Here is an 8,666-nt window from a genome sequence, read left to right as displayed (position 1 = left end):
AAATGACATCGATTGCAAATGTGTATTGATTTCTTAAGCCGTACTGGGACTTGTTACAGTACCTTTAACTAAAATGATTGATCTAAGCGAATAAGGAGTTTCTCATTTGCAAGCACCAGTCCTGTTAAACGAGATCAATGAAAACCTTTATCTAAATTGGCAATCAATTTGGTCCCATAGCTAAATCTCTTGCCCAGACTGGCCAATTACGCGGTGAAGATTTTGGTAACTGGAATGACGATGGACCGTTTTATGCGCTAGCTGCTTACGTTGTTTAACATAATGTTCAACTTTTAAAAATACAAGTAAACGTGCAATGAAATTCCTTAATCGTGTAATTAACGTTCAATTCAGCACAATGCTTTGAAAATAACACAACACTACACCAGCCGGCTGCACAACGCCAATGAAAACCTAATTAGACGTTGTTTCCTTTTGTAAACAGAAACGGTTACTTGTTCGACTCGAAAACTCCTGAAATCCAGGTAAAGTAAACAATTTTGACAATGTGCTCGTGGTCGAACAAACTTGCTGCAAATGGTATGAGGAAAATTCTAAACTTTTTAGACTGCAACAGCCTATCCCCTTACTCATGATGCGACGTAGACTAACCACAACATATGACAGAGGAAGTCCTATGAACTAAAAAAGAGTAAGTCGCAATAACAACGAACGCTGAAAAATCATACTGCGACTGTATAAGGGAGAATTTGGACAACGATAATAATAGGACCCCACCGAAAGATCGCTACTCCGCGAAAACTTGTCGCCTTCCTACCCCAGCTAAATATTATAATTATTTCGATTATAATCGAAGTGGAATAGTGTGTCATATTAGGGGATATTAACATATTTTTTAACGTCACTCTTGGCTCGAACACCGGCCGGCATGCAGCTACATATTTCTTTACACTGACTTTCGTTTCAGAACGGCGATAATAACAACTGTGCATTACGTAATATAAGTCAACATTAACTTTCGGCCAGCACGCAAGGTTATGTGGTCGCTCGCCTTATTATTGCTGAGATACTCAGTACGATTAGTTATTGCAGCTGATGCTTCTGATAACGTCGTATCCGCTTTCAACGTTAATTAAACGCACAGTGCCTGTATATTCTCTACAATTAGTCCATTTCTACGCGCAATACTGAGTAGGTTATACAAACAAGCTCCATGAATCATCCAACACCGTTTGGTAGCGTAGTCCAGTCAGCACTGCAGCTAGGTGTGACGTCACTTCCTATGTTACAGTGAGGAGCGGTATGCGGTGATATCGGTCAACGCGATTCCAGAATATTCAAGTTTTATTAACAACTTCGAATGCATATTTTTTCTTTATCGAAATACGCATGCTGCGTTGATAAAATTAATTCTTGTTGAATGGGATATCCAAAATCGGAAACTTTTTAAAAGCTAATTAAACATTTTTGGTAGGCTTACAAAAACAATAGAAAATGCTGTTGATGGCAGAAGCATCAGTCACGTATACTCGGGAAAGCGTTTTTACATTAAAAATCAGAAAAACATAGTCAACGAGTTAGTTCAAAGTGGCATGAAGAACTCCATCAAAGCAATAAGTTGACATATATTTTCCATGCTTGACTAAGTATATACGATCTTGGTTTTCCTTCAATATTTTAAATTTCGTTTCCATGTGATTTTAGTCATTTCATTAAATTAATATTGGCGCCAGAATAATCGTATTCCTTTACACAGTCAACCTAAGAGCATAATTAGCCCATCTGACGTAAACCGACATGCAGTACTTCCATATACGGAAGAACTTCCGGCCGTATCATGCAAAGCCGATCGCAGTAATGAACACTGCAAGTTGTCCACTTCTACGCTTTCAGAAGCTAAAATTACACAAATGTACTTGGCGACGCAATACTTGGCTGTAACTGATCGAGCTCACATACGATGGTTTCTTGTTTGTCAGCTGGCATAAACACATCCAGAGGATTATTACACTAATTACTACAAAATCTGATACAAATCCATTGAGTGTGCAACTACCCTAAACGCGTTGTAGCTGACCATTTTAAACCATCATTGCAACATGACTTGGTTCAGACGTTCTTTTAATGACCTACATCATTTTATAACTTACTAAGTCGGTTTAAAACGCGTAGACAAAAACATATGATCGGTTAACGCGAAAACACTGCTCACTACTTATATGCTTATTGGGGAGTATGAGATAAGACGCGATTTAATGTCACCCTGAGTCATTTTCCTACAGCCTACGTATTCTACACGTATCTTGTATGTAACACTGAATTCTGATTCCCGAATGATGGGACCTGCCGCTTAGTCATTCACGGAAAACTTGTGCGGAGTGGGTATTTTCATAGTCCAAGCCTGTTCTGCATCGCCCACAATTACCGGTGAACTGCCTTATACGGTAGTTACACAAACAGAAGGCAACCGGAAAAATAAGTTACCTGCTGAGCAGAAGGGGTTTGCGGAAATTTGCGTAAACAAATTGCTGGTGACCTGGTAATTCAGGGCGTATGAATCTAAGAGCGCTTAAAAATGAAACCACCTAACAGCTGCCTTTTGAGTAGTAACCGCTAAAGTAGCCTTGTAGAAGTAAAATCATAAACAACTCACAGGTTAACTGACCACTGCGCTCATTACGGATAGCAACAGCATCGCATAGCTATATAAATCGTTAAAGCATCATCTTCGCTTGTAAGCATAAATTGGGTAATTCAAATCTTGGAGTTCTGTACTTCAACCAAAACATTGGAAACTTACTATACACATGCAAGACAATATAAATATAAAGCCTGTCACAATTTCAGTGGAAAAATCGTGGATTCGAAGCTATTTGTCGCTGTTTCTTGTAAACCCAACCTAAATGTTATGATATGGTGAACTAAACCTAACTTCAAATTTTAAACTCTAAATAGCTAAAATTAACTTTTTGCATACCCATTCTCTTAACTTAGCTGTCAATCTTCAACAATGGGCTGCGCGACCTACTTCCGGTGAAATAGTCACTATCACTTAATAAACGGTATCTATAAATCCCTTTACAAGCAATATAGTTTTTTTCTGAGTCTTTAAGGCTATTACAGCATCCAAGATTCAAAAAAGTGTGTCACAGAATTTTAGCCTATTAACACATTATATGCGAATCCAATTACAGTCCAGGAACAGTCTTGTGATGCGTCTGCCTCAAACACGGAAATTCAAACCAGGGTTATTGGGCAGTGGCCAACAAACAAATGGACGACGATGAACAATAACATAGAACTATAAAAGGTTTTGCATTTTAAGTCACGTGAAAACCTTTTGAATAATTTTTCGTCGCCAAAGTACACAACTTCGATCGCCGAAGCAACTTCGGCCTACGCTTATCTATGGAATATTCCCAGGGAACACACGCAACAGTAAGTATTGTTAAGTAACAACGTCAGCAAACGCGTCATGAATTACGTTGTGATCAGAGTGATTTCCTGGTCAGACCGCGTTGCACCCAACGTTTCATCCGCATACCTTATAAGTTGCAATAATGGATTAACCTTTTTTGATTAGCAATGACGTGTTCTTTTTGGTGATAAACTACTTTATTTAAAGGAACACACGTCTAAACTGTTGAAAGAGTGGCTGAAACATTTGTTGTTGTAAAAGATGACAAGCACCAACAAGAAAAAGGCTTGCAACTCCCAAAATTAAATATTTACCATATAAACTCTGTAGGCAGATCGGCCCGGAATTATGTTACCACACACTAACACAACAACGAAAGAGGACGCTAGATCGAAATTAAACAAGAATCATGATCTGGCAAATTATTCAATGCTTTGTGGTATCAGAAATAAACAAAATGATATGATGAAATTAAGGTAATTGATATGTTAAGTTCGTATGGGTAGGCGTTGTGTAGTTTTGCTGAACACACAGTAAATTACTGTCGTTACAGTTATGGCTGAGAAACTAAGCTCGTAAAATTTTGAAGTTATCTTGAACACTTAAGCTAATCTCCAGGTAAGAGAAAGAAGGCCGATTAAGTCGCCCCTTAAATTGACACAAAAGAACGAAAACCACACAGACCTCAAGAGGTTTGAAATGAAAAATGTGGCAGATGGTACATAAATTCCCCCTGGCACACTTTTATGCATATTTTATGTCTTTTCGCACTACTCTGTTGTCTGTATTCCACATACGTTCTTGAGGAACGTTTTACTAAAACTGTTCTTGACGAAACTTTTCTATTCTTAAGCCTCAGGCAAAATACTAAGGGTTGTAACTCACAAAGTAAACACAGATGTCATCATAAAAGGAGTCCAATAAAACCAATAAACAGACTGAAGTCTGAAATGTTCAGCATAACCAGAAAATTGTACAAAGAGAAGTTACAACGGAGTGGTATACCATAATAAAGCGCCATCATTTATGGTAAATAAAAACAGTGTCTTAAACAATTGGAGTAAGCTGACATGACAGCGCTGGATAGTTAAGGAAGTGGGTGTCATAATAAGATGACTCAACCAATTAGTCTGTCTGATATTTAACCAGGGAGGCATCATCTAACACAATACCACAAAATTTTCCCTTGGGAGTTTAATCTTTTTTATAAGAGCTAGGGAAAAAAGCTAACTTAACCAATCATAATTTAACCTACCAGAATTGAACAAACAAACACCAAGTTGACATAAATTAACCATAATTAATATTAATTAATAGCCCAACTTGTACAAATCCTTAAACTGCAATGATAGGATAGTCAACAATCACTAGTGTGTCTGCTAACGGAGCAAAACAAAGTGTGAGATAAACAATGTTGTTAGAGCTTTTGTTTAATAGACAAAAAAAAGAGCACAAGATAAACACAGAGTTGGAACAACACAGAATTAATTGGGTTGCAATCACCAGCTTTCAGCCAATGACTGACAGGCAACTGCATTATGATGACTTGAATCTAAAAATTCTAAACTGGGCAGATTTCATCTTTTTCAAAGAGTCATGACTTAACCAGAAAAAAGTTGCCAAACCCATGCACTTCACATAATCACCAGATTATATGGTGTGTTTTGTTGGAAGATTAGCGTAAAGTAAACCATGAGAATGATTTTTAATTTATTAACCACAACACTGTAAGCATCAGCTTTGTATTATCTCGGATTTGTATTATTATGTATTATTATTTTTATGTATAATGTATAATCTATTATTATACTGTTGTCTTCATTTAAATAATGGAAATATTTGTTTGGCATATTATATATTGTGTGTAGTCATAAAATGATATTGTTAGACGACAACCAACCAGTCGCAGTCTGTGCACTGGCTATGCCAACCTTGCAGAACATCCTTCAACTTTATCGTAAAGCATAAATATAGGCCTAGAATTTAATTAACTTATTCTGTTCCGTTAGTTTAGTCATATTTTGTACACTTCTCTAGCATTAAATTTATCTTACATTCAAATATGCGACTAACCTACTTAGATAAATAAACAATTGCTAATTGTTAATTACTTTGAGCACAGAAAAAAGCAAAACATTTCTTGTAGAAATAAGACAGTCCTGTTATTTTTCGATTATTAGATTACAAGTTCATTAATCTGATCTATTTACCCGACCCAGTTAGCAAGGCTGTTTATTTAACAAGTATGCATGTGCATGTACATTTATACGTAATTTATGTACATGTATGTACATTTATTTAGCTTGTATGTATATTCAGGGTAACTTCCGAAAAATACTTCAATGTGTGGTGGTGCAACAACCAATCCATGAAAACAGTTGGACTGCTGAAAGAAAAGTTTGCAATGCAAATAAGAAAAGTGACTCTAGAGCGTCCTTGAGCAAAAATCACACCGACCATGTGAATTCAACTTTTACCTGATGGAATACCCATTAATTATTATATACCCAATAAAAAATGAAAAAAAATACATTTTTAGAGGTATGATTTGTATGAGAGAATGAATTATGATAACAACACAAAACTAGATAATGCGTTTGCATATACAGTATAAATAATGTATTATGCGAAATTTAACTAGACCCGGTTAACATATAAGTTATTCATTTTAGCATCACAAATCCGACAATTATATACAGTACAGTACACAAACATTATTGACACGACCCAAATACGAAATAAACTTTTCAGCAAATTTACAACTATCTATATCCAATAAAAAAATATTTACTATTTCAAACGTTCACTGAGTTTTACAAATTATTTATGAATATATATAGAAGTATATATGTATAAGTACTATGGAGGACTATACATATATACAAAAAATAGCCAGATAAACTAATTCATTTCATGCTTCTATGAATTATGCTTAAGTGTATATACACTTAACAAGTAGTGGGATTCGCAATAATGCAACTCGTGTTTAATTTCAACACCCGCCCATTCGACAAGGCATTAACGACACTTACTGTTGTTCAAGGGTCAAAATGAGCAGTTCTGTAACACAATAGAAAAACTAAAAAAAATGTGTGTATCTTTTGGTACTTGTAACAACATGAGATTTAAACCTGGATCTCCTTAAACGTATATGATATATACAGAAAATAAATTTACAAAATGTGAGAAACAAAAAAATTACGACAAATGTTATATTGAAATTTATTTTGTAATACATCAACCCTATCTGCCTATTGGAAAGTTTGCTTTCAATTCATTGGATGTGTCCAGATTAGACGTCTGGCACATGAATCCGTTTCAGGGAGAAAAATATTTGTTATTGCATTGTTTATTTTTCACCAATAACTATTCAGATTGAAAAACATTGTGCTAAACTGGTAACTGTTATAACACAATAAAAAAATTTTGTATTCAAGTTTTTAGCATCTTGTCAGCATTCAACATATAGAAAGATTGTAGCTGCTATAGTAACAACAATACCTACACTTTGCTACACTGATACTAATATATAAGGCACAAAGGTTTCATGGAACTAATCCCAGTGTGTGTAGATAGATATTATACAGATTACAGGTACAAGCAGCTGAGTGGTTAAAGCACTAGGCTCACAATTAGGCGCCCCGTGTTCAATACCCAGTGGCACTACCATTGTAATGCCTTTGGATAAAGATTATCATACCATACCAAACAGCAATATACAGCTATGTTATCATTCATTTTTCACCATTGACTGTAGGGAACAAAAAAGATTGTGCTAAGCTTTAAAGTTATATATAGTATAAAAGATGATTTAATAGATATAATAGGTATAATGATAGACATATAATAAAATATACTGACATATAAACCTACAGCTGCTATCTTCTGACCAGTCTAGGGACAGACAGATAAATCAAATTTTGCAGGCAAGTCTGAAATGCTTCAAAATATTGACTAAAACACGATAGGCTAGGCCTAGCTAACTGATACAAAAAGTGGAAAATATGTTAGCTTGTGTTGTTTCACAAACTCAGCATAATACCACGATTTACAACTTAACACATTGCAACTTACAAGATAGTGCAACAGCCAACATTGACTGATCTGTCTTACTTGTCTTGGTCAATTGCCAATGGCCTCTGCTTCCAATTGCAAGCGGCACACATTCACATATCATAACCACACCTGAAAGAAATGTGGCCACACTAGCATAGGCAGTTCATAATAATTAGAGTGCAATTCCTTGAGGCTGTCTAGCTTTTATGCGATCCAAAAACGTTGCCAACGAAAACGTCCGACTACTGTCTAATTATAAATGCCGAAACGCGTCGTTATCGTCACCATTTTACGAGGGACCGATCCCAGATTTGCAGTCACTAGGAAAAGTTTCGGTTTGGATTCCTGCAGCGGTCTCTCGCAAAAACGAGAAGCCATCTGTGGTCGGTCTCCAATATTTTAATGATATAGAATAGATTGTTGAGGTGTCAGTATCATAATTTTTATATTCATACTAAGTCCCTTAGAAAAGTCTTTGCAGAATTTAAACTCGGTGATGGAATGATATATTATCATAATCTTTATCCTCGGACTGAGAAAAGTTTTTGCACGACTTAAAGTCAAGCTGTCCTAATTGCTTAAGCCCCGGTTAACGAACTGGTCGTTGTGCTCCTTCAGATTGACACACACACTTTTTATTTGTGTTTTGATTTTTTTACATTGTATTGCCCAATGATTTCTCATTAGTCGAGCTTTGGTTATCTCAATCTTATCGGGACCACTGAAAAGGAGCAAGCGTTGTTAATGCTAAGGAACTGGAAAGATGTGTTTCAATTTTATACTAAAACGCTAGCGCTGCTGCGTATCGCATACGGACGCGTTCCAACTTCCAACACTCTAACCGCTTCCACAAACCTTGTAATATGGTTTTTAATTTTAATTTAGCACAGAAATTCCTTTTGTTCTTTATAATTAGTTCACATTTGAGCCAATAACAAACCACATAAAATATAATTTCATTAATCGTATAAACAGTAAAACCCTCTGTATGAAAAAAAAATTTTGTGTGTTTGTAGTTATACGATGTTTGTAGTCTTCGGCAATAGCAACAAGAATGCCATAGCCCATGGGCTGGCCAGGGCTATAGACTAGGTCACTGTACATGTCGTTTTGGTTTGACAGTTTGTTCAGTTATGGGATGATCTTGCCTGAGATGTGATACCGGTCGGAAAAGGAAGAGTTTTGTGCCATACAATGCTCACGTGGTTTAGTGCTCTATTCGTATAAAATT

The 8,666-nt window shown here is 35.9% G+C and overlaps 1 protein-coding gene across 2 annotated transcripts in view; it reads left to right on the top strand.

Annotated features, from left to right (window-relative positions):
• The window catches only part of LOC143462976 (septin-7-like), a 131,832-nt gene that overhangs the window by 55,608 nt on the left and 67,558 nt on the right, over nucleotides 1-8,666 (top strand). The gene's annotated exons all lie outside the window — the stretch shown is intronic.

The sequence above is a fragment of the Clavelina lepadiformis genome, chromosome 6, assembly GCF_947623445.1.
Source record: "Clavelina lepadiformis chromosome 6, kaClaLepa1.1, whole genome shotgun sequence".
Classification (NCBI taxonomy): domain Eukaryota; kingdom Metazoa; phylum Chordata; class Ascidiacea; order Aplousobranchia; family Clavelinidae; genus Clavelina; species Clavelina lepadiformis.
Note: the sequence above shows the minus strand (reverse complement) of the source record. Positions and strands in the feature narration are given on the sequence as shown.